Below are 24,749 nucleotides of genomic sequence, written 5' to 3' on the forward strand. Positions count from 1 at the left end.
CAGCATGCAAATATCCAGGGAAAGCATCTTCTTGGCAGAAAGAACATCCAACATGAAGGCCCTGGGTGGGAGAGTCCTTTATATGCTGAGACATCAAGAAGCCCAGCATTTCTAGAGCAATTTTTCTCACCACTTGGGAAATGTTCAGAATTACAGATTCTTAGGCTCTATCTCAGACCTACTGGATCAGAAACTCTGGGGACAGGGCCCAGAAATCTGTTTTTAAAAGCCCTCTAGGTGATTCTGCTACACAGGGACATCTGAGAACCACTGGTCTGGACTGAGCACAATTACTGGCTAGTAAGGTGGTAGGAAGGAAGGAGACAGCGGCTGCGATTTGGATGGGAGAGGCAGAAAGGACGAGTGATGACATGACGGGGATAAAATCTGAAGTTAAAGCTGATTTAACTTGTTGACTGCATTAGAATTCTTGAATTTATAGCTGAGAGTCCTCCTACTCAAAGAGGCTTCTACGAAAAAGAATTTGTTGACTCAAGTAAGAGAAAAGTCCGATGGCAGGCATGGTGGGATTCAGGAACTCAAATAACGTCACCGTAGCTCCTCTCTCCCTTTCCTCATGTCCCGGTTCCACTCTCCTCTATGTTGACATAATTCTTAGGTTGGCCACCACGTCTTCAAGTTTACATCCTTTCTACAGCTAGCAATACCAGAGGGAAGATGGTTTCTCTTTTCCAAGTGGTCCAAGAAGAGTCCCAGAATTAAGTAATTAGGCTCACCTTGGGTCCTGTTGCCATTGCTGGACCCACTTGGAAGGAAATCAAAATATGTCACCCCCAAATATCCCTCTTTGGTATAAAAATTATTTTCACCTGAAAGCAATTAAGAAGCAGTAAATGCAGAAAAATCTCCCCGTCTGCCTAAAAGTAGGAAATCAGTTCTCCTTTTACTAGAGATAGACTCTTCTCAGCACAGAGATGGCACCAATGTTGTTAAACTTACCTAGATACTTCTTCACCATTTACTTCCTGCAGCCCAAACCCCTGTATCTTATCAATTCTTCACAAATGTATTGTTTCTTTGTCTGAAAGGTTTAAAAGCTGCCTGTTCTGGTCACTTCTTCAGGTCTTCATTTTCTGGTGAAGGTTCTCATGCATATATAAAAATTTAATGGGTATGTTTTTCTCTTGGTAATCTGTCTTTGTCAGTGTAATTTTCAGACCCAGCCAGCCACTATAAAAGGGTTGAAGAAAACTTTTTCTTCATCTACAACTTTTTGGGAGATAGAATACATTGATTGGCCAGTACTGGATCATCTGACCATCACCAAGGCCAGGGGGAAGTGGGGGTCATCTTCCACTACACTCAAGGGCCAAGAGGAAGGTTTCCTAAAAGAAAAGATAATATACCTAGAGGGGGACGAATGATGAAAGGTCACATTAACCAAAGTCCCAAATGGTAATGTGCACAGGACAAATATTTTAGTATTGATATTTGTGGGCGAATAAAGATGACTCACTTAGACTCCTAATGGTGACTAAGTGTCCAAGAAGCTGCTTTAACCACTGTCTCCAAATTCTTTCTGGGTTCCCTATAGTCTGTCTTGGAGATCTCTTTTTGGATGGGTCTGTGTCAAATCCCATAAAGGGAATTTTTAGAAACCGGAGTTGAGAAATTAGGATTACTTGCATTTTCTTTACTTGCCAAACTGTTAAGAGCGGACACCAAAGTAACCTAAAATTTGAAAACTCTTGATATCTGGAAATCTTAACCCTTCCTTCCTCCACAAAGCCCTGAAAGTAAAGTTCCAGTTCATTCTCGCCATCCTCTATCTGTTATCCTGACATTCAATTACCACGAAAGGGAAGGGGGGGGGAGGGGAAAATTGACATCTCCAGGAGGCCAGAGCTCTGCAGAGCTTCCCGCAGCCCAGTGAAGTCATTAGTCTTCGAGTCTGCACAGCCCACGGTGAAGACTTGGGGGACTGAGAGTCTGAAGCTGGGGCAGCAGAACTACAAAGGGGTTACCGCCCGAGGGGATTAGGAAACCTCCCACCAGGAGCTACCTCGGTTTTGATACACGTCAGCTTGCAGAGCCCTGTCCTAAGGTGCAGTGATGACCAAGCAGCCGAGGAAGAGAGGGGAGCCAGCTAGGTTCATGGGTTGGCAGGCTGGCTGCCCCAGCGGGACCGCGCAAGGTGTCTGTCCTTGATGTGGACAACGTGGGCTTGTGGTCTGGTCCTCATCTGTGGACCTCCAGGATTGACTTGTTTATTTTTCACTTCTGTTCAGAAACCCAACCCATCAAAGATTGGAATATATGCCAGAATGATGCAGGTTATTAATTTGCAGTGGAGAAGATGCCTTTTCAGTGTTCACAGTATTCAAGTTGTCTATCCAAGATGTGTCTTTCCCAGGATTGAGGTAGTTGGAAATCTAATGCAATCACTAGAAGGCTGCTTGCAGGTTTTATGAGAAGGCAGAGTGTCAGAGCAAAGGGATATGGGAGGTCTTGTGTGATCATTTATCCTGCACACGGCAGAGTCTAGCAGGTTTACTCTGCCGCAGAAGAACAAAACTGGGGCCAAGTAAGGTAGGCACCCTCTGTCCTTCGTATGGAAACTGGAAGAATTTCAACTCTCTCCTCTTCAATTGCACTATCATCAGCTACAAAGAGCCCCTGGGCATGGACTTGCTACAGTCTCCAAGAATGTAGTTTATCTCAAATTAATTAAATGTTAAGTGATGCCTTCTTGATGAGATTCTAGGTAACGGCCTTGAGCCCTTTCAGTAATTCAGGAAACGTATCAGCTTCATCATCCAAAAACACTGTGTTCTGAGTGTCCAGTGACCTTTATTGGATTTGTCCCCAAATTCTAGAGTAAACTTTGTTTGGGTCACGAAGGTCTCTGGTTGCTGGGTTCCAGACCCAGGTGTTGGTTCTTTATCTAATTCCTTCTTTCCCCTCTCTTTCTTCCTCGAAGCAAGATTCCTGAATCTATTCCTGTATTTACCCTCCTCTGGTGACAATGTCTCTGGCCTCAAGGGGTCGGAAGGAGGGGAATCTCCTTGACAGTGATTTAAGTAATCCTGGCTAATAAAATGTGAGGTCTAAGAGAAGGCGGCTGGGACGGATTCCTACTAACAAAAGGAAATAGCCTCGGAGTAAATAGCCTCATTTCTTTCCAGTGAACAGTTAACTGCAAATAAGGCGTGGCACTGGGGAGTCATGACGGAACCAAAAAGGAAAACCTGAAGATCCGAAAGAGGGTAGAATCTGGTCCTTGATGACCTTGTGGAACCGCTGAATTAGTCGCCCTTGGTGCCACTGTTTGGCTACACTCCTTATGAGAAGTGATGATCCCCTCACTGCTCAAGCCATTTTGAGTTGAGATTCCTGTTTCTTGCAGCTGGAAGCTCCCTCACTGGTACATTCGGTTACTGGGTTCTTGCCCTACAACCAGTTGTTCTGTGTGTCTAGGTCACTGTGGACAGATCACTTAACTGTTCTAGACTCCCATTGCTTTTTCTTCAAAGTTGGCAAGCTGAAAGTCTTTCTTCCTTTCCTTTTAACCTTGACAATTTGGAGTTTCTGGTTTCTGTGGGATACAATGAAGAAACCCCTAATTCATCTCTGCTTTTCATTTCCTGTACCCTCAAGGTCGATGAGCTTTCCCCTCTGCTCCTTCATTCTGAGGTTTGAACCAGATGTTCTGTGAGTCAGGATTACCTGCCATACAATTCATTTCTTTTGGATCCTCTTAGAACCTGAAGGGGGTCGGAATATGCTAGCCCCAAATATGCCACTTCAGCATAAGGGTTATTTTGAGATGAAGGCAAGTGATGCAGGAAAATTTCTCTGCCCACTCCTTATCTGCCAGAAAGCAGGGCATTAATATTTCTTTGAGAAAGGTGTCCTTCTGTACCAGGACAAAGAGACTGACTCTTATCTCTGGAGATAGGGTGGGGGAGTGGTCACACTGAGATGAATGTGCATAAAGATACTTTACTAAAATAACCTTATCTTCTAATAATTTCCTTATGTATTTCCTAGTTATTTTCCCACAATTTGTCACCTCTGAGAACCCAAACCCCTTTCCTTTTTCTAGTCACTTCTCCACAATTTATTACCCTTTGTTTAAATGGTATATAAGCAGCCCCACCCCCAGTTTAACAGCTTCTTTGAGTTTTTACTTCTTTTCTGTGAATCTTCTGTGCATGTAAAAAATATTAACGCCAATTTTAAAGTTGTATGTTTTCTTTGTCATTCTGTCTTTTGTCAATTTAGTTCGCAGGCTTCAGGTACTAAACCTAAGAGGGTAAAGTTCTTCTTCCTCCCAAAGTCCAACAGCTCCTAAGTTTTCTCACAAATAAAAACAGGACCTAATGACTCTAAGACGCCTTCCAGTCTAAACGTTCCACAGATTTTGAAAAATCATGGTAGGATTACTTTCCAGTGATAACCTCTATTAAAATGTTCTAATGGAGCAATATATTTCTTTATGTTTACAAACGTTCCAACTCTTACGTCACAGCTTCTCCCAGCTCAGCTAGACATGTGGCTTCGGTGGATAAAAGTTCCCCTCAGCCTTTAGCCTTTCACCCAGTTGCTCTGGCTGCAGAAATACACTTTCTTTAGGAAGTTGAAACCAGCATGGAATGTTCCAGTAGGTCACAGCAGAGGAGACAGGGACTGGAAGAAATGATATTAAAGGTGCCAAGTATGTCTACCCAGGAATGAACGAAAGAATAAATTGAAGAGCGAGTGTTTCAGGAAGGTACCATAATCCTTTAGCCCATAGCCATTTTGACAAGCATTGGAGCAGGACCAGTGCCCCCAAACACACACACACACACACACACACACACACACACACACACACACACACACACTAACCAGCAAATACTAATGGAGTATTTCTGGTTCTTAAGCACACCAGCCACTTTGCCAAGAAGCTGGTTGGCTGAACTGTCCTGCCAACTCACAGAGGAAAAACTAGCCATCTTAAGACTTGTATTCCCCGCACAGCCACATAGGTAAATATCTAGTTCTCACATAAGAAAAAAAAAAGCTCTGTTGACTTCTCTGAATAAGGAAGTTAAATGCTTGAGAATTAACAATACCTCCAAAAATTACAGATTTAACATCAGATAATATTTTGATACCTAATTCATTTTCTCATGAATTCTAGCTCTTTTTTTTTTTTTTAAAGAAAGTTATATATCATGCAAGATTTATGCTCCTGCTGGCCATGTTTCAGTTTATTCAGAACACTTGAGGTTTTGAGTACCAATCAGGTGCACTATTGAGAGAAAGAAAGCTTAAAAATAAGTTAACAGGAAAGAACACAATGCAGTTAGACTAGCAGCTTTTTCAGCCAGTTTATATAACACCTGCAGTTAGGCCAGGGTTCTACGAACCATTAAAAGGGGAAAAATAAGCATGAGTTTCTTGAAAGAACATGTTCACCATCTGATTATCTATGGGTCTGTTCTGCACGGAATATTTTCTGCTTCTCTGCTCCATGCTGAGGAGCTTCATGCAGGGCAAATATTGACAAAGGATTTTTGTTATCAATCTCCGTAAAGTAACACGGAGAAGAGTACCTTGCAAGCCAGCTGCTGACAATGATTTCAGATGCTCAGTTCAGTGAGACGATGGCAGCAGGGCCACAATTGACTTCATAGGTTTGTGAGAACCCCAGATGCTGAAACACCACCACGTTACAACTCAGACTGCTGTCCTTTTAGTCACCTCATCAAGGCCGTCAGAATGCGGGTTTTCCCCTGGAAGCCTGGGATGGGCATCTGTCGTCTAGGAGATTGCTTGGTTGGTCAGCCTGGGCTTGCCTGGTGGACACAACATGAGAAAAACGCTTATGGAGGGTGATGTAGGTTGGGGTCCCCACAGAGGCCAACCCCTGGATGTAAGTGTTCGTTTGGAAGCTGATCCCAGGAAGCCTCACAGGGGAGGGGAGGAGTGAGACAAGGAGAAGAAGGACACTGCGTTAGTTTGGGTCCTCCAAGAAAGACAGGATTAGACATGGAGGAGATATATTGGGGAAACCACCTGTGAGGTAAAAAATGTAGGAGGAGCAACATTATGTACAATAGGCATGAAAGGGAAGCAGCCTAGTGTCCGTTGGCCAATGAATGGATAAAGAAGACATGGTACATATATACATTACTCAGCCATAAAAAAGAATGAAATATTGTCATTTGTAGCAACATGGATGGACCTAGAGGTTATTTTTTTTTAAAATAAATTTATTTATTTATTTAATTTATTGGCTGCTTTGGGTCTTCGTTGCTGCACACAGGCTTTCTCTAGTTGATGCGAGCAGGGGCTACTCTTCATTGTGGTGGGTGGGCTCCTCATTGTAGTGGTTTCTCTTGTTGCGGAGCATGGGCTCTAGGCACATGGGCTTCAATAGTTGCAGCACATGGGCTCAGTAGTTGTGGCTCATGGGCTTAGTTGCTCCAAGGCATGTGTAATCTTCCCAGAGCAGGGATTGAACCCGTGTCCCCTGCATTGGCAGGTGGATTCTTAACCACTGTGCCACCTAGGAAGTTCCACCTAGAGGTTACTATACTGAGTGAAGTAAGTCAGACAGAGAAAGACAAATATCCTATGATATCACTTATATGTGGGATCTTAAAAAGATGATACAAATGAACTTATTTGCAAAGCAGAAACATACTCACAGACATAGAAACAAATTTATGGTTACCAAAGGGGAGGGTGAGGAGGGTTAAGTTAGGAGTCTGGGATTAACAGATATACACTACTATATATAAAATAGATAAACAGTAAGCTTCTACTGTATAGCACAGCGAACTATATTCAGTACCTTGTAATAACCTGTAATGGAAAAGAATCTGAAAAATATACATGTGTTATAATATAGTATGTGTGTGTGTGTGTAACTGAATGAATCCCTTTGCTGTTCACCTGAAACTAACACAACATTGTAAATCAACTTTACTTCAATAAAAAAAAAGGCAGATGGAGCTGCAGGTATGACCCTGCAGAGCAGAAGGAAGGAATGATGTTTGGGTGGGAAAGTCTGAGACTACGGTGCACTTCTAGGGATGTTTTGACAAAGCCAGTGGCAAATCCCTGAGCCACAATCAGCAGTCAGAGGAGCCTCGTATCTCTCAAGACTGGGCCTGCCTCAGTTTCCCTGCTGTGCTGAGACCCTGGCAGCACACAGTCCACGGGAAACACAGACGTGGGGCCAAGGCAGTGATGGATTTCAGAGCGCATTGGTGGGACATGGGTCTTCCATACTGTCTGTGGTCCGAGATCTAAGATGTGCATTTTCATGGACAACACAGAAGTCAGTTTAGAGTGGGAGAGTGGGGAAAATTGAGCTTAAAACTACTGGTGAACTCTGGGAGGCTGTGTAGAACACACACCAGAGATGTCACATCTAAGGGGTGAGGAAGCTGGGGTAGGTATTGGCTCTGGGTTATTCTCTAGGCATTCATTCCCCACCACTTCCCACCCTGCCCTGTGCAAAGGCCCAGACTGCTCCTGAAGGGCTCACAGAAAGCCTTCAGGAAGAGTCCAAGATGCTTGTAGTTGGAATTAGGAAGCTGTCTGCTCACCCAAAGCAAGGGAATTCAGGTGGATACTGGCAGTGTCCTGTGTAACCTTATTAAGAAAGAAGAACAGAATGTGCAGGCGTTACATAATCTGCTCCGGGCATATCACGTGATTGGGCATCCTGCACTGTCTTCATGCCGGCAGGGTCAGCCCAGGACTCTGGGCAGTGCGTACCGGTCACTCTCCCAGGTACGTGAGCCAACAGAGTTCAGAGCCACGACTCCAGTCACAGTGAGGCAACGGTCAGCATCCAGTCCTTCGTCATGTGGGCAGCTGGTCCCATAGAATAAAGTACGGGGAGAAGAGCTTCCAAGTTAGTGCATTTCACAGGGTCTGTCCAGAAGGGCAGATACACACTCGAACATCACTAATCAGTTCCGATCTCATTCAGGCCAAGCCTTAAACGCAACTTCATTTGTCCAAATACCCACTACCGAACTACTGGAGGTGGCACAGGAGATGCTTTCTTTTAGGTATATATGTACATAGTTGCAGAGAAAAATTTTCCTTTACCCTTCTATGGTCTTTGGCTGATCTAATAATCAAATTGACCTAAGACAGATTAACAGGAGAAAAAAATGAATGACATACATACTGGGGCCCCACAAGGATAATGAAACCCAAGGATGAGTTGAGATCGAGGCTCACGTGCCATCTGAGCTGGAACGGGCCAGCGGCTTGGGGCTGCGAAAGGCGGGAGGGCAATTCACAGGAGGATGAGAAGAGCAGAGCTCTGGTCCTTAGATGTTTGTCCTGCCACAGAGATGGGTCATTCAGATAAAAAGTTCTCTCTCAGTGGTAGCTGCCTTCTGGGCCAGGCGCCTATCCAAATTCTTTTAGGTAGTTTAGGGTACAAGGTTGTTTTTATTTTCTTTAAATCTCCTGGGTCTTGACTGCCTTCATCTCAAACAGTCTGTGTGCCAAGGTGGCACATTTAGGGGAGGCTTGTTCTTAACCCCTTCAATAGCTTTAGGTATATGTCTCATATATACATATATATACATATGTGTATATATGAGACATATTTTTACATATATACAAATATATACATATATTATACATATATATTTTAAGTATGTATATCTCTTAGGTATATATATAAGATATATATATATTTTGTATATATATTTTAGGTATATGTATATATTTTAGGTGTATATATCTCTTTTAGAGATATATATAAGATATTCATGTCTTTATTCATATATTATATGATGTATTTTATATATTATATAATATGTTATATAATATACATTATGCATTAAAATATCATGTATATAATGTACCAAGTTTGGCCTGGGAGTCATAGTTTTCCAATATCTGCTCTAAATTATACAAGTTATTTTTAAATACTCTGGTCAGTTGAAACTAAACTAAGGGGAGTGGCTTCCTGGTGCCGGACCGAGGCAGCAATGCGGAATGTTTCGTAGCTGCCGTGACCGGGGATGCCAGGGGTCTTCACAGGCTGGGGCCTGGCAGGGTCTGCACTTACACTCGTAAACCCACAGAGGCAGAGGGAGGGAGGGGTGAGCATCGGCCCCAGGAGACCAGCGTGCTTCTATTTTAATTAGCACGACAGTGGAAAAGTTAGAAGCCAGAGTCCAGAGATCTGGGTGCCAAAGACTTAACCTTGCCAATTATTTTGTCTTCCCCTGTTGGTTTCCCTTTTGTGACGTCAGTACACTCTTGTCTTCAGGGCAGCAAATAAGAGGAGGGCTGAGAAGACTGTGTCTCCCTCTACCTCCAGGAATTGACAGGGGCCCCCAGACAGAGAGCATAATGGCAGGGCCAAGGCACAGAGACAAGGTTGAGCCTCAGGAGTCAGCTGAGATTGAGAGAAGGCGATGGAGACTAGGCTTCAGAAATGCCCTGGGGGTTGTGGGGTAAGAAGATGAGCTTCCTCTGTGTAGTTCTAGAAATGAATCTAGATCAGATTTAGAGAATGTGCAGAAAACAAAGCCCTCAAAAATTCCATAGCTCCATGCAGGGGCACTCTGGATAGAGGTGACCTGGGGGTCTCTCTCTCTCTGTCTCTCTGTTTCTCTCCCAGTGAGATTCACAATGAAGCACATTCTGCACACGTAGGGTACTTACGGAGAGCACTTGTGGTGTTGTCATATCCATTCACTTTGTAAGGCTACTTTTCTGGAAAATTGTTTTTGCTTACATGCTTGAAGACAGGGAAAAAATATTCTTTTGGAAAGCTGCAGAAGCATTAAATAGATTCAAAAGGTTTTCAAAAACAGCTTAGGCCATTCTAGATAGCACATGTATTGACATAATAAGTACTGGAGAACCCACTTCATAATATCTTCAAGTTTGGTTCAACAAATCCTCTTCCTCTCTTTCACTCTGGATGGGGCTGGAAGAAATAGAAATGAAGATGGGTCAGCTCCTCTGGCATATTCCCAGCAGCCAGGTGCTTTGGTGTGGAAATGACTCTCTTTTAAAATTAAAAAAAAAAAAGGAACACGAAAGACATCCGGGACACTGGGATACCAAGTGTTGGAAATTTACCTACAGTCTCGCCGAGCTTAGAACTTTGTTTGAGGGATGACTTTCGCCACCTTCATCCAGGGAGATGTTCAGTGAGGAGAATTGTTGAAACAGAGGGGATGTCACACATTCCCAAGGTGGGAATTCCCAACAGCACTGGGAACCTCCAGGGCATGAAACATCTATATTAAATTAAGTTCTAACATGATGTTAAAAGCTGATGTTTGCAGGTCATCTTCGGTTGGGTATGACTCATTACATTATCGCTTAATAAATCAAAGTGATTCATTTCCATTAATGTATGTGAGTAATTTAGAGACATGGTCCCAAAGTAGAACTTTCCATTCCAATCTTTGTACTTCTCTGTCCTTCCTTTTTTTTTTTTTTCTGTAGTAGTTTAATTATGGTTGTCAGAAGCCACCTGATTTTAAATAGAAAGGTATTTACTACAAGGAGGTAGATGCTTACAAATCCATTGGGAGAACAGCAGAAGAGCTCTTGGCTGAGTTTCCAGGAATAACTCCCATGGTGGGGAAGCCACAGACCCTACCCTTGGCCCCTGAGTCACACAGGCTCTGAACTGATCTGGGCTCAGGAAGCCATCATCACGCCCTTACCACCAAGAACGTGTCACCTCGGCTGTGGCCCATGCTGATAAATGGGTCCCTCGTGCCCTGCCTTCTGAGAGCCTAGGACCTCTGCTGCTGCAGCGGCCAGCCAGCTACGACCTGCCCTGACCACGTCTCCCTGCAGAAACATGCAAGGGAAAGATGGAGCTGGACAGTCTCTGTCTCACTGCTGCCTTCCAAGTACTGCAGGTGTCTCCTGGAAGTAACTTGGTTCCCCAAAGTGCAGAGGAGTCTTTCAAATGTGGGCTTTATCTTTCCAACCTCTGTCTTTCACCTCTAGGGGTGAGATGGAGTGGAGTGGAGTGGACTGCGCCAAACTTGAAAGTCTGCTCCACTCTGCTTTCTTGCCCAGTGTCTTCATTTAGAGACCTCTTTCCCATTAAAGTAGAAATGACTGATGGCAGCCCAGGTGCTACTCTTTCCAGGTAGGTCTGTATGAACTGAAAATTAAAAGGTGATAGGACTTTTAATTAAGTGTGATGAAATAAAATTTATATATTAAAACAGGACAGGAAAAAAAATCAAACATAAAATTCTCTCTCTGTGTTTGGGCCACCTCCCTCCCTCCCGCATGTGCAGAGTGCGTCTGTATTACACACGAACCCGAGCTCCTCAGAGATGGGAATGCCTGCTCAACTGTAAAGATAATTTTTTTTTTCTTTCTTCTGACACTTGCAATGTAATGTCTTAAGAGAATAGTGTTCTTTCCCAGTTTTGTAGGGAGTCATGGTAACTTGCTGTTCACTTTGTATGTGCTTACCGGGACTATGTGTCCTTGGTGAACTTTATATAAAGTATCAGCCTGTCATTTTGATGTAGGATCCTTTGTCTCAAAAATGTATATTATTGTGCCTTCGACTTCTAACAGGCGGAACAGTTCTCAGAGCTTTCTGAGAATCTCCTTCCCAGGTTATAATCCTCAGTTTGGCTCAAATAAAATTCCCTTGATAGTTAATTGAATTTTCATCGACAAGTGAAAAGATAGAAAGCTACAGGATATATATATATATATATATTTTTAAGCTCTTTATTGGAGTATAATTGCTTTACACTGTTGTGCCAGTTTTTGAGGTACACGCTATAGGATATTTATAAAATTATAAATGATGTGTGTGCATGCGTGTTTGTGCATATAAATGTGTTTGTGCATGTATGTACACACATATACATGTAGAAAACATATATGCTTATACAAGACTGTGTGTATCCACGTACATAAGTAAAAATGTAACATAGCAAAGGTCTAGAAGAATATACACCTCACACAGTGACCATGATGAATGCTGGAGGTAGGAATAAGGAATAATGAGAGAGAGAGAGATTATTAATTTTCATAGCTTTGTTATGTTTTAAGCCTTATAAACAATTTATTATTTTTGTAACATTTTAATATTAAAATATTATTATCCAGGAAGGGTCACGGCTGGGTCTTCTAGGGTGCTGATCTGTATGGTACCCACATATGTAAAAATTCACTATGTATATAAAATTTGCATAGTTTATGTAATATATTCTTTCTTTTAAGCTCTTTATTGGAATGTAATTGCTCCGCACTGTTGTGCCAGTTTCTGCTGTACAACAAAGTGAATCAGCTGTATTTATACATATGTCCCCATATCCCCTCCCTCCCGCGAATCCTTCCCACCCTCCCCATCCCAGCCCTCTAAGTCATCACCCATCATCGAGTTGATCTCCCTGTGTAATGCAGCAGCTTCCCACTAGCTATCTATTTTACATTTGGTAGTGTATATATGTCTATGCTACTCTCTCACTTCGTCCCAGCTTCCCTTTCGCCCCCCACCCCATGTCCTCAAGTCCATTCTCTACATCTGCATCTTTATTCTTGCTAATATATTCTTTACTCAAAAAAAGTTTAAAACTAACGAATGATTTAAATGAAATAGTAAAAGAACAATCTCAGACACTTGCCAGGTGTAAAAGAACGTGTGGCGGCCACATCTAAACAACAGCAAGTCACCTGGCTTCTCTGAGATGCAGTTTTACTCATCTGCAAACCACGTATTACAGTAGTAGCTATCCCAGTGCTACAGCGAGAATTAAATGAGTTAATCTATATAAACTGCTTACTGAATGCCTAGGCACACAATAGTAACTATGGAAAGGGTCCTTGTTCTTAGCCATCAGAGAAATTGTATTAGTCTCCTAGGGTGACCATAACAATTACCACAAATTGGGTGGCTCAAACCAACAGAAATGTATTCTCTCATCGTTCGAGAGTCTAGAATCCAAAATAATGGTGTTGTCAGCAGGGCTGGTTCCTGTGAATGTTCTGATGGAGAACCTCTCGTGCCTCTCTCCTAGTCTCCTGTGGGCGCTGGCAGCCCTCGGCGTTCCTCGGCTCGTAGACACATCTCTCCAGTCTCTGTCTCCATCTTCACGTGAGCTTCTTCCCTGTGTGTCTGTCTCTCTTTGCATCCTCTCCTCTTCTTATAAGGATACCAGTTAGTGGATTCAAGGCCCACCCTAATCTAATATGACCTCCTCTTGACTAATTACATCTGAAAAGACCCTATGTCCAAATAAGGTCACATTCTGAGGTTCCAGGTGGACCTGAATTTGGGAGTGACACTTACCCAACCCACTGCAGTAAAGCATCACTATTCAGAGATAATAAACATTTAAGGGGCAGGGGAGTACCTCATTCTCCCAGGAGGCTGCCTGCGATCAGAATCCCTGACTACCCAATATTTGTAGACTTCTACTTTATTGTTTTTAATAAAAAATAAAGTGCCAAGTGGGGATAAATCACAAAACTCCTATGGCTATGATCTAGCCTATTGTGTTGACAGCAGTATCATTTGGCATAAATAAAATGCAAACTTTTCACCACAATCAATAATAAACAAATATTATGAATCTCCCAAGTGTTGGGTAAACTCTCTTTTTGTTACCCTTGATTTTAATAGGCAAGACTGTCCTCTGTGATACTTGAGGTTGCTTTTTAAATGTGCCGCTAGAGGGAGAAAAGGTTGTATGTTTGTTTTTGAAGTGCATATTGCAGGATAATGAGATTTTCTTTGTGCAGTTACTGAGAGTATGAGCTCCGTGTGTGATTGCAGAGTAATTTCATCATAACGTTGATGGCACACACAGCACTGCAGATCAAAGTGAAGCAGGATAAATCACAAGCTGTGCTCTTATTAAAAGCATATTGTTTGGACGGAGATGGGAATCTATAACAATTCAAATGCTTTCTTTAATCACTGAAGTTCAAATGCTGTCTTTAAAATTGAACTTTTGCAAAGTGAGGATGGGCATTGCATTACACACAGAATGGCTTCTAAAAGGAACAGTGGTATAGAAATTTGAGAAGATGGAAGATACATTCAAAAAGCTTCAACATTTGCTGTTTGGAGTCCAAGGTATGACCTCTCAGCTTTGTTTCTATGCAAATTCAGGCACCAGGTAGCTAAGCAGTGGTCCAGCCCCGAGTTAAATAATAGCAATAATAGTTATCACTTAGGTGGTACCTATCCTGTACTAGTGCTTTACATATATTAACTCACTTAACCTTCACAACAACCTTTTGACATAGATACTCTATTATTAGCCTCATCTTACAGATGAGGAAACTGAGGCCCATGTTTACAGAGATCGTCAGCACCAAGGCTGACTGCAGGGTCTGCACTGTTAGCCATGGTGCTCTGCAGCCTTCCAAGGTGAACATACATGGTCCAAAGTCCCACCTGGATGCTTCCATAATGTACGACATCACAATATACCTATTGGAATTCCTGAAATTAAACAACAAAAACTGACACTGCCAAGGGCTGGCGAGGATGTGAAGCAACTGGAACTCTCATGCACTGTTGGTGATAGTGCACTGTGACTCGGCCCCCTAGAAAACAGTTTGGCCATTTCTCTTGCAAAGGTAAGTATAAATTACCACATGATAGAGAAATCCCACTTCCAAGACTTACCCAAGAAAAATAAAAATTTATGTCCACACAGAAACCCATTAAGTGAATATTTATAGCTGCTTTATTTGTATTCACCCAAAACTAGAAACAGTCCAGATGCTCCTCAATTGGTGAATGAAAAAACTATTATACATCCACATAAAAGAATACTACTCAAAACAAAAAGGAATGAACTGCAAAAACAGAATCGCATATGAATTATGCTAAATGAAACAAGCCAGACCCAAAAAGCTACATTCTACATGAGTTTGTTTCTATGACGTTCTGGAAAAGACTAAATTATAAAAATAGAAAATGTACGGTGATTGCCAAGAGCTAGAGATGGGGGAAGAATTGACTATAATGGGACAGTGTGAGGGAATTTGGGGGAGTGATGGAGCTATTCTGTATTTTGATTGCAGGGGGAGTAACACAACTATATTTGTTTGTCTGGACTCATAGATCCATGCACTAGAAAGGGTGAGTTTTGCTGTGTGTAAATTTAAAAGTAAAAAAACACTATAAACAATAAGATTGTTTACAGGGTTTCAAATTCAGCAGGACTCAAATTCAGATTACCTGACCACAACATGCTGCCTTTTCCAACATGTCCTTGATGACTTGGGAATACCCACATCACAGGGCTGCTAAAAGATCATGTAAGAGTCAGTGCCTAGAAAACAAAAGCCACATAAGGTATTTTAACAGAGAGGATGTATAATAATTACACAGGTATTGGAGGAAAGCAAAAGGAAATACTGTGGGAGTAACTGCAGGAAGCGGCTACCTCCCTAGGACCAGGGGAACAAAGGGAGGAAGTCAGAGTTCTGATAGATTCTTGGAGGGGGAGCCCGTGGAGCTAGACCCAGACCTTTAAGGAGGGCGGGCCTATCACATAGCTGTGGCAGGTGCTTCTAAGGGGATATGAGGCTGGTTCTGGGAGAGCAGGATGAGGCTGAAAACTAGAGCCGACCGACGTCCCTGGGGAAAGTGCTATGGTGGGGCCACACTGACGAGAATAGCAGCAAAACAGGAATGATGAAGTCTCCCTCCCCCTGTCCTGCCGAGCCCCACCTCCGGCCTTCTGGTCTCCCTCAGAGCCTCTTCTTAGCAGAACCGGCCCAGAAGCCAGCTGCCAAGTAGCCGCGGAGTTCACAGGGCTCAGCATCCAAACGCAGAGTGTGGAAGGGTGGGTGTGGGGCAGGGAACCTAGCAACAGCCGGAGGCACGGACTCAGCACCCATTTACCCACTCCCTCACTCATTCGGTCCTCAAATATCTGTCGAGGATCACGTAAGTACTCAGCGAGGCAAGGCTCCCGTCCCTAAGGAGCTACAACTAAATAAGAAAAAAGACAGCAAGCTAAGCAGGGGTCTTTGCGGGTACATTAGGCTGGGTATTGCAATCTGATATAGTACTTTTTTTAGATTCTTTTCCCATATAGCCCATTACAGAGTATTAAGTAGAGTTCCCTGTGCTACACAGCAGGTTCTTATTAGTTACCTATTTTATATACAGTAGTGTATATATTGTCAATCCCCATCTCCCAATTTATCCCTCTGCCCCATCCCCTGGTAACCGTAACTTTGTTTTCTACATCACTGACTCTACTTCTGTTTTGTAAATAAGTTCATTTTTACCTTTTTTTAAGATTCCGCATATAAGTGATATCACATGGTATTTCACTGACTGTCTGACACGTCACTCAGTATGATAATCTCTAGGTCCATCCATGTTGCTGCAAATGGCATTATTTCGCTCTTTTTTATGGCTAATACTCCGTTGTATATGTGTGCCACTTCTTCTTCATTCAGGGTTATTTTGATGGCTCCATCTGACGTATGACTCCCGTAGGCAAGATGTCTTCCAGCTTAGCAGCCCCTCTTACACTCAGAAGACCTTGTTCCCCTTCCTTGGGGATTACCTTCCAACTGAAACCTGTCTCAGGCTCTGCTTTTAAGGAACCCGACCTAAGGCATCCGTTATTTCTACTAGTTCTCAAAGGGAATCTCTAGAGATGCCCCAAGAGCAGTTGGGTGCAGTCATCACCTGCTGCTGATGGGTTCACTTCCATAAACGTCTCCACACTAAAGATAGCAGCACCAGACGTGCTCAGACTTTACAATCCTCTGGGAGCCGGGCTCTGTGCAGGAAGCTGGGGGGCAGAGCACAAGGCAGGGGCCATCCTGGAAGGGCTAAACGGGCCTCCATTCTGTACAAAGTGCTTCCATCCTCGGTGGCCTGGGAACTGCTATCAACGTAACACATCAGGCCAAAACAAACTGGTTATGTTCTTGTGTCAAAGCCAAAGACTTAAGTGTCAAGGGACGGGCTGCTTGAGCCCATGCGCTCAACCTGACTCCAAGTTCAGTTTGTGCCACAGTCATTCTTCTCAGTGATTCGGAGCATGTAACACTTTGTAGGGAAAGAACATAAACCTTGGAGCTAGTTCTGATACAAATGGTGGCTTACAAATCACTTCACTTCTCTGTGCCTCAGTGCTCTCAACTGTAAAATAAGACAATAATATCCACATCACAGGCTCCATGTGAAAATTACAGTTAACCTGTGTGAAATACCAGCACGAGGCCTGGTCCTTTTTAGGTGGCCGCAACGTAGGTTCTTATCAAGGGGCAGCAAGAATTGTCCTCACTCCTTTATCAGCTCTGCCTGTTTTGCTATCATGTAATTGAGTGCACATGTTGACGATACAGCTGGCCTACAGTGCAGAGACACTTTGCTACACCGGCCACCACTTGGGAGCTCCTCCATCGCGTGTTGCTTCCTCTTCCTCCCCTCCCCTTTCTTTGCCCCTTTTGTATCCCTCTTCTGTCTCCTTCTCTCATGTTCCCTTTTTACCCTTTCCCTGAGCACTGTTCTAATGTTAATAGAAAGATAGGCTAATCCAACTTTTGGGATCACATGAAAGCATCACAGATCTGCCCCTCATGCATTCAACCTATGAAAGATGCTGGCCACGCCCTGCCTGTATCCCCTCGGCACTCACCTTCCCATGCATGCTCTTCAGACACCCAGCACACACTCCAGGCTCCCTCTGGCACGCTCAGTCCACCCACAGGACTGTCTGGGGACTTAGGAGAAGCTCTCAGCCAAAAAGAAATGAGAATCAGAGGATAAACGTCCTAGTTTCCTTGCCTCTTGGGTACATCAATTCTGAGGCATGTTTTCCGCGGTCTCCCAGATGTTCCCAGCAGGACCGAGCCCCAGCCGTCTGCTGGAGAAGAAACCCGACCAAATAACACGCCTCCCTCTCTCCCCATCTTACTTGCCCACTCCCCCGCTGCTGCGTGCAAATCCTTATCTCAGGTTTTGCCGGGAGAGCCTGGGGGCAACTCCACAGAAGACACCACCCCGTCCTACCCAGCGTCTTCAGTCTCAGGGCAGTCAGTGGGCCTAAGAGTCGGGACCCAGGCAACTGGTACAGAAAAAGAGAAGAGGTGTGGTACAAATCTGCTGCAGGACGCCCGCTACCAGTTTTTTTTGTTTCAAACAGAAAACATGATTATGGTCATAACTTACTGGATATTATTAAATCTTTCTGGCTCCTGCGTCCACAGGCATTTGTCACCCAGCATTATCTCTTTATTACTTAACCATAAAAGTTTTTCCGTTTCTCAAAAGACAGCAGCAGTTCTGTGAACAATGAGGACAAAATTGGCTGATAGAGGAAACATACTGGGAGTACCAAGAGCTCACCAACAAAGAGTCATTAAAACATCTCTCCGGTACAGTTACGAAAGAAAACCAACAAATTGTTCCATTTCAGCTGATGTGAGACAGGTCGGTCGGGAGAAGAAAGAAGAGATTCCTTAGAGACATTCTCATTTTTCAACTCCCTGGCTCTGCAGCAATTAGATGTCAGCCGGGAACACCTATTCTTCATTTATTCCTTTACGTATTTATCTACGGCCAGCATTCTTGCCAGAAATTGGAAAGCTGGGAAAGGTAATTTTTTTTTTTCTTTTGAGAAACTTAACACTAATGGTCAAATGTAAGTGACAGGCAAACATTCTTCATGATAAGAATAAGGCCCAAAGCTCCAGCACTGGGTGTACATCGTTTTCAATTCATCAAAACCCTCAGTATTAGCAGAAGTGTGAGGGTACTAGTGATCAAGGACCTCTATTCATCGTGGATTTTTAAGGTTTCTATTTTTGAAATATAGAAAACTCACAAAGACTAAAATCATCCATAATCCCTTTATAATTATTTTAATTTATTTATAAAATAAATACAATTAACTCCTCCTTCCCACGCCTCCAATCCCCTCCCCACTCCATGGAGGGCATAATTCCACTGTGATAGACACACCTCCAGCGCCTTTCTGTGCCCACCAGGCATACTAACACTCGTATTTATAATCACCTACCTGCTATTTTCCTGATGAAAATAATACATACACATTGTTGAGAAATTTTTGTTTCTATCATGAACATCCTTCTAAGAAATCATATATAAGCCTACTGCAACCGTTTTAATGGTTGTATTGTATTCCAGTGTTTAGATCTTCACTTCCCAAAGTGGTACAGGAGAAGGGGGAGTGAGAGAACGGTCATGTCCCGGGTCTCGGGTGAGTTCCTGGGATGGGCCACCAGGTGAGGGTCCTTGGCTTTGTGCAGGATAGAATTCAAGAGTGATCCGTAGTAGAGTGAAAGCAGGTTTCTATAGAGACATACACATTCCATAGGCAGAATGTGGTCCATCTCAGAAGGCAAGAGTGCCCCGGGGTGTGGGGTGGTTAGTTTTTATGGGCTTGGTAATTTCATTCGCTAAGGAGTGGGAGGATTATTCTAACTATTTTGGGGGGGTGGGGATTTCCAGGAATTGAGCCACACCTACTTTTGGCTCTTTAGGGTCAGGCTTGGAACTGTCAGGGTGCCAATGGGTGTGTCATTTAGATGCTAATGTGTTACGATGGAGGCTCAAGTTCTCCTGGAAGGCTCAAGTTCTCCTGGAAGTCAAATCTTCCACCATATTGGGGCTCAAGTTCTCCTGGAAGTCAAATCTTCCACCATATTGGGGCTCAAGTTCTCCTGGAAGTCAAATCTTCCACCATATTGGGGCTCAAGTTCTCCTGGAAGTCAAATCTTCCACCATATTGGGCCTAGTTGGTTCTAACCAGTTTTTGTCGTATCCTGTTTCTTTTCGTTCCTTCCCTTCCTTTCCTTCCTTCCTTCCTTCCTTCCTTCCTTCCTTCCTTCCTTCCTTCCTTTTTCTTTCTTTCTTTCTTTCTTTCTTTCTTTCTTTCTTTCTTTCTTTCTTTCTTTCTTTCTTTCTTTCTTTCTTTCTTTCTTTTTTCTTTCTTTTCTTTTCTTTCTTTCTTTCTTTTTCTTTCTTTCTTTTTCTTTCTTTCTTTTTCTTTCTTCCTTCCTTCCTTTCCTCCCTTCTCCTTCCTTCCTTTCTTTCTTTCTTTCTTTCTTTCTTTCTTTCTTTCTTTCTTTCTTTCTTTCTTCCTTCCTTCCTTCCTTCCTTCCTTCCTTCCTTCCTCTCTTTCTCTCTTTCTCTCTTTCTTCCAATGGAAATAGCGAATTTTTACTGAGTAGCAGGGCCTTGGCTATCACCCCGTCTGCAGGATGTCACCTGGAGAACCCGCCTGCATGAACCCACCCCTTTGCTGTCCTGCTTTGTGATCACGAGCATACACCAGTCCTACTCGAGAGCCATTTTTCCTGTCCCCACTGTCCAAAACGGCCATCTAGCTGCCTAAGAAGACATCGCCAAGGGTCCTGAAGGGCCCTGCGGGCAGAGGCATATCCAGAGCCTGCAAACCAGACAAGTAGAGACATACGCCGCCTGGAGCAGAGCAATCTGGATGACACAGTCCTGGGCCGTGAGGTTAATCTGACCCCACCACCCCTCACCCCCTTCCCAGGAGGAAGGAGACTGGGGGAAGCGTTGGGATTTTCGAGCACTGGATGAGGTACTGAGGGAAAAGAGCAACTAGTGGAGATGAGGGATTCCTGCTCTGTTCAGATTCCTTCTGGGGCTCCCCAGTGCGAAGGGTCATGGCCGTTTTGGGCAGCAAGGTGTTCAGGGCCTTGTGTGGTTGGGCTCTGCTGTCTTCTCTGGCCTCCCCTCCTCATTCTTTTAACAGTTGTACCTGCCCCCTTCCTTCTGGTCTCAAAAGGGTGTTCAGTGAGGACTGGTTCTCCGAGATGTGTTCGCTATTTCTCATTTGTGTATGTGTGTGTGTGTGTGTGTGAATTATTCAAATTATAGTTTAATCCTTTGCAGATTTACAATGCATACTAATCTTTTAAGGATTTTGATGTGTCCTGCAAACTAATTTTTTTAATGTGTCCAACACAGTGATCATAAACTCTTCTATTATGGAAATGGCCATTACTCTACTAGAAAACATCCTTTGAAATATACTTTGGGAAACATTCATTTCAAACCTCCTAGAGTTAATCTAAAGTTAGAGAACGTCCCTTTGAGCCATGGGAATCAGAGAAAGAAAACACTGAGAAAGCCTCAGGGCTGAACCAGGCCAGGGCTGAAAACCAAAGAGAAAACAAGGCTAAAAACTCACAAAGAGCAGTTCACACACAGCTGAGCTGCTGGCCGCCCCCGTGGAGTTCTGAGGGGTTTGAGAAGTGCTTGGTGTCCACTCCTAGGGTCCGGGCAGAGTGTTGAGCACGAAGAATGGGCTCCTCGGGGCTTCCTAGGTGGCGCAGTGGTTAAGAATCCGCCTGCCAATGCAGCGGTCACGGGTTCGATCCCAGCTCCAGGAAGATCCCACATGCCGCGGAGCAACTAAGTCCGTGTGCCCAAAAAACAAACAAACAAAAAAAAGAATGGGCTCCTCGCTCTTTTCTGGTAGCTTCTTTAAAAGATGGGAATTGAGGAGAGATTACGCCACCCCCAAATATGCCTCTTTGGTGGCATAAGGACTATTTTGAACTGCTTATTTTGAGAAACTGCAGACACAGGAGAAGCTCTGAAAACAGAATATAAGTTATGCTTTCATAAGGGAAATTTATGTTAGAAAGGGGGTCTGTATCAGGAGAGATATTACCAGAGAGAACTTTTTGCTTGAGAGACTTACCTGCACAGCAGGGCAACCTTTGTTTACTAAACATTTCCTCTTCTCACCTCCCCCACTTTGAAGCCCCAGACACCATCCCTTTCCTTAGCTGAGGATGGTACACATGCCTTAACTGTCTCATATCTTTGTGGAGCTCCTGTACATACATAACAAAAATGGTTTTTCTTTTTCTCCTGTTAATCTCTCTTTTATTAGAGGGGCATCTCAGCCAAGAACTTAGGATAGAAGGAAAGTTATTTTTCCTCCCCTACAGAATAATCATAGAAAGCAAAACCAAAACAAAATCAGAAGAAAGACAAGGAGGAAGGAAGGATAGGAGGTTTAGGAGAGAGGGAGGGAAGGAAGGAGCCAGCTGCCCAAAGCCAGCATATTCCTCTGCAGATCCAGCTGCATGAGATGATGAGGGACTGAGAATGAGACCACGTGAGGGCATCATCTCTTTAAGCACTAAGTCCAACCCTAAGCTTCAGAGAGTGACAACGAACTCCTTTGTGAGAAGGGGACCATATTCCCTCCAAAGGACTCCGTGGAAAAGGAAGAAGACATGGTTGCCTCAAAAGTCCACACGAAGCTGATAGTTTCCTCTCCAGATTTTTAAAAGGCTGATACTGGCTCAGGGCAAAGACTGAGGGTCTTTGTTGCTGCGCACGGGCTTTCTCCAGTTGTGGCGAGTGTGGGCTTCTCATTGCGGTGGCTTCTCTTGTTGTGGAGCACGGGCTCTCGGCACGTGGGCTTTCGTAGTTGTGGCAGGTGGGCTCAGTAGTTGTGGTGTGTGGGCTCTAGAGCACAGGCTCAGTAGTTGTGGCGTGCGGGCTTAGGTGCTCTGCGGCATGTGGGATCTTCCCAGACCAGGGCTTGGTAGGCGGCTTCTTCACCATTGCACCAGCAGGGAAGTCCCTGGAGAAAGTTAGTAGCATAAGTCAAGGGGGACCCAAGGCCATGCTTCTGTCTGATTTTTAGCAATAATAATAATCATAGTTCAATTTATTTAGCACTTACTGTGGCGAGGCTCTGGGGAAAGAACTCTCTCACCTGAATTAGCTCATGTAATCCCTAACATGTTAAACCCTTATTTCATTTAACCTGCCCTCTACGTGGGTGCTAGATTAATGGATAAGGAAACAAACAAAAAGAGTTTACCGACTTGCCTGGGGTCACGTGAATGAGGCCACTGGCGCCCAGGCTGTCTGATTCTGGATCTCTGGCCCAGTTCTCCGGCAGCTCAGAGTGGGCTGGGTCTCGCTCAGCCCTCAATGCCCTGTGGGTCTAACCCATGCCACGCCCAGAGCTGCCTTCTCTTCCTTTGTTCAGGCCTAGATTTCCTTGTTTTGCTACCCGTCATTGTTGCTTCCCTTGGCTCTCCTGTAAATGTGACATTTGAAAAATCTTAATGTTGTTGATTGACCCAGGATTAAAAGTGATTTTTCTTGTGCTTTAGTCAGAGATGGAAAGGGAGGCTAACCCAGGCTTAAAGGTCCAACACAGTGAGGAGTGGAGTGAACCAGCTCTCATTCTCAGTAAAGGATGAAGGCTGAGGATGGAGTGAGAAACTGTGGAAACGTGGGTGGTTACCGAAGGATCACGTGGGGAGAAAGGTCTCTCTCTTACCTCCTGGACTGGTCCCTCCCAAGTCAAGGAGAGGCGGGTACAGAGCCTGCATTAGTTATGTTGCTACTTGAGCCCAATTCTACCTGTAGGTTTTCTTTTCTTTTCTTTCCTTTAATTTTTCTTGAGGGATAGTTTATTTACAGTATTATATAAGTTTCAGGAGACTATATTGTCTTTTTAAGAACATTGGAACATTCACAGAAGTTAACCATTTATTAGCCCTCCAAAAAAAAAATCAACAAATTCCAAGATGTAGAAATAGTACAGATAAAATTCTCATTATCAAAAGGGGAAAAACACCCTAGAAATATTTTTACAACTTCCTTAACAACCCTTGGAACTAAAAGGAAATCCAAACCAAAATTACACAATTTCTTTCTTAAAAATAACAAAATAGCACATAGTTCATAGAGGATAACCACAGAGCTCAGAGAAAAATATGTAGCCTTAAATATTTATGTTAATTTATAAGTTATTCAAAGAAGAATGAAAGTTTAAGTTCCCAATTCAAGAAATTAGAGGGCACCGACATCCACTTAACTAACAAGTTGTCTAAACAAGAAAAAAGGTAGAAAACATAAATATGAAAATTAAAATGTACCCCTAGGTTTTCTGGTTGATGGGGTTGGGGTGGGAAGAAGGAAGGGAGATGGGAGAGAGAAACAGAAGGGCACAGTTCAAAGCTGGTGATTGGGATCTGTAGGAACTGAGCATAACAGAGTGCTGTGTTCCTGCCTCAGTCCTCTTTACCCACCCACACGGATGCGCTCACCTGAGCTGTCTTTAACACCAGGCACTTACAGGGAAAGAAAAAAAGAATATCGGTCACGTGGACAAAAGTAAAGCAAGAAGGGACACCCTCCAAGCCCCCTCCGTCCCCCATGGCCCCGGCGGGTAGAAGCGACTCATGGCTCAACTCTGTCTACCTTGGAAGGGAGGAGGCATGAGACCCTGGCTGGCCTCTCGGGAGAGCTGTGACTCGGCACCTGTAATGGTTCATGGCCCTCACTTGTTCCACAAGGTTGCCCATGCCTGTTAAATGGAAGTTCCTCGAGCATGAGAGCCCTTACCTACCTTGGCACAGCTCGTGGGTGGTAGAAAGTCCAGCACAAAATAGGGGCTAATAAATATTTGATGAGTAAGTGTAGGTGAGTGTGTGAGTTAGTGAATAAGTGAACTCATGCCACTGGGTGGTGGGAAATCAAGTGGGAACAGTAGCTTGTGCCCAAAACGTGTAGCATAGCTCTCAGCCTTCTTTGCACTTAGATGTAGTTGTGTGATTAAGTTCTAACCAATAGGATATAAGTAAAAATACTGCACGCAATGTCCAGGAAACATCCTTAAGAGGCAAGGGCATGCCCTTGTTTGCCCCTTCTTCCTGCTGGCTAGAACATGGGTGGATGGAGTGGCTGGAGCTCCTGCTGTTATCTAAGCCCAGTGCTGCCCAGCGGAAACCCAGTG

This window comes from Hippopotamus amphibius, chromosome 12, assembly GCF_030028045.1.
Source record: "Hippopotamus amphibius kiboko isolate mHipAmp2 chromosome 12, mHipAmp2.hap2, whole genome shotgun sequence".
In the NCBI taxonomy this organism is placed as follows: domain Eukaryota; kingdom Metazoa; phylum Chordata; class Mammalia; order Artiodactyla; family Hippopotamidae; genus Hippopotamus; species Hippopotamus amphibius.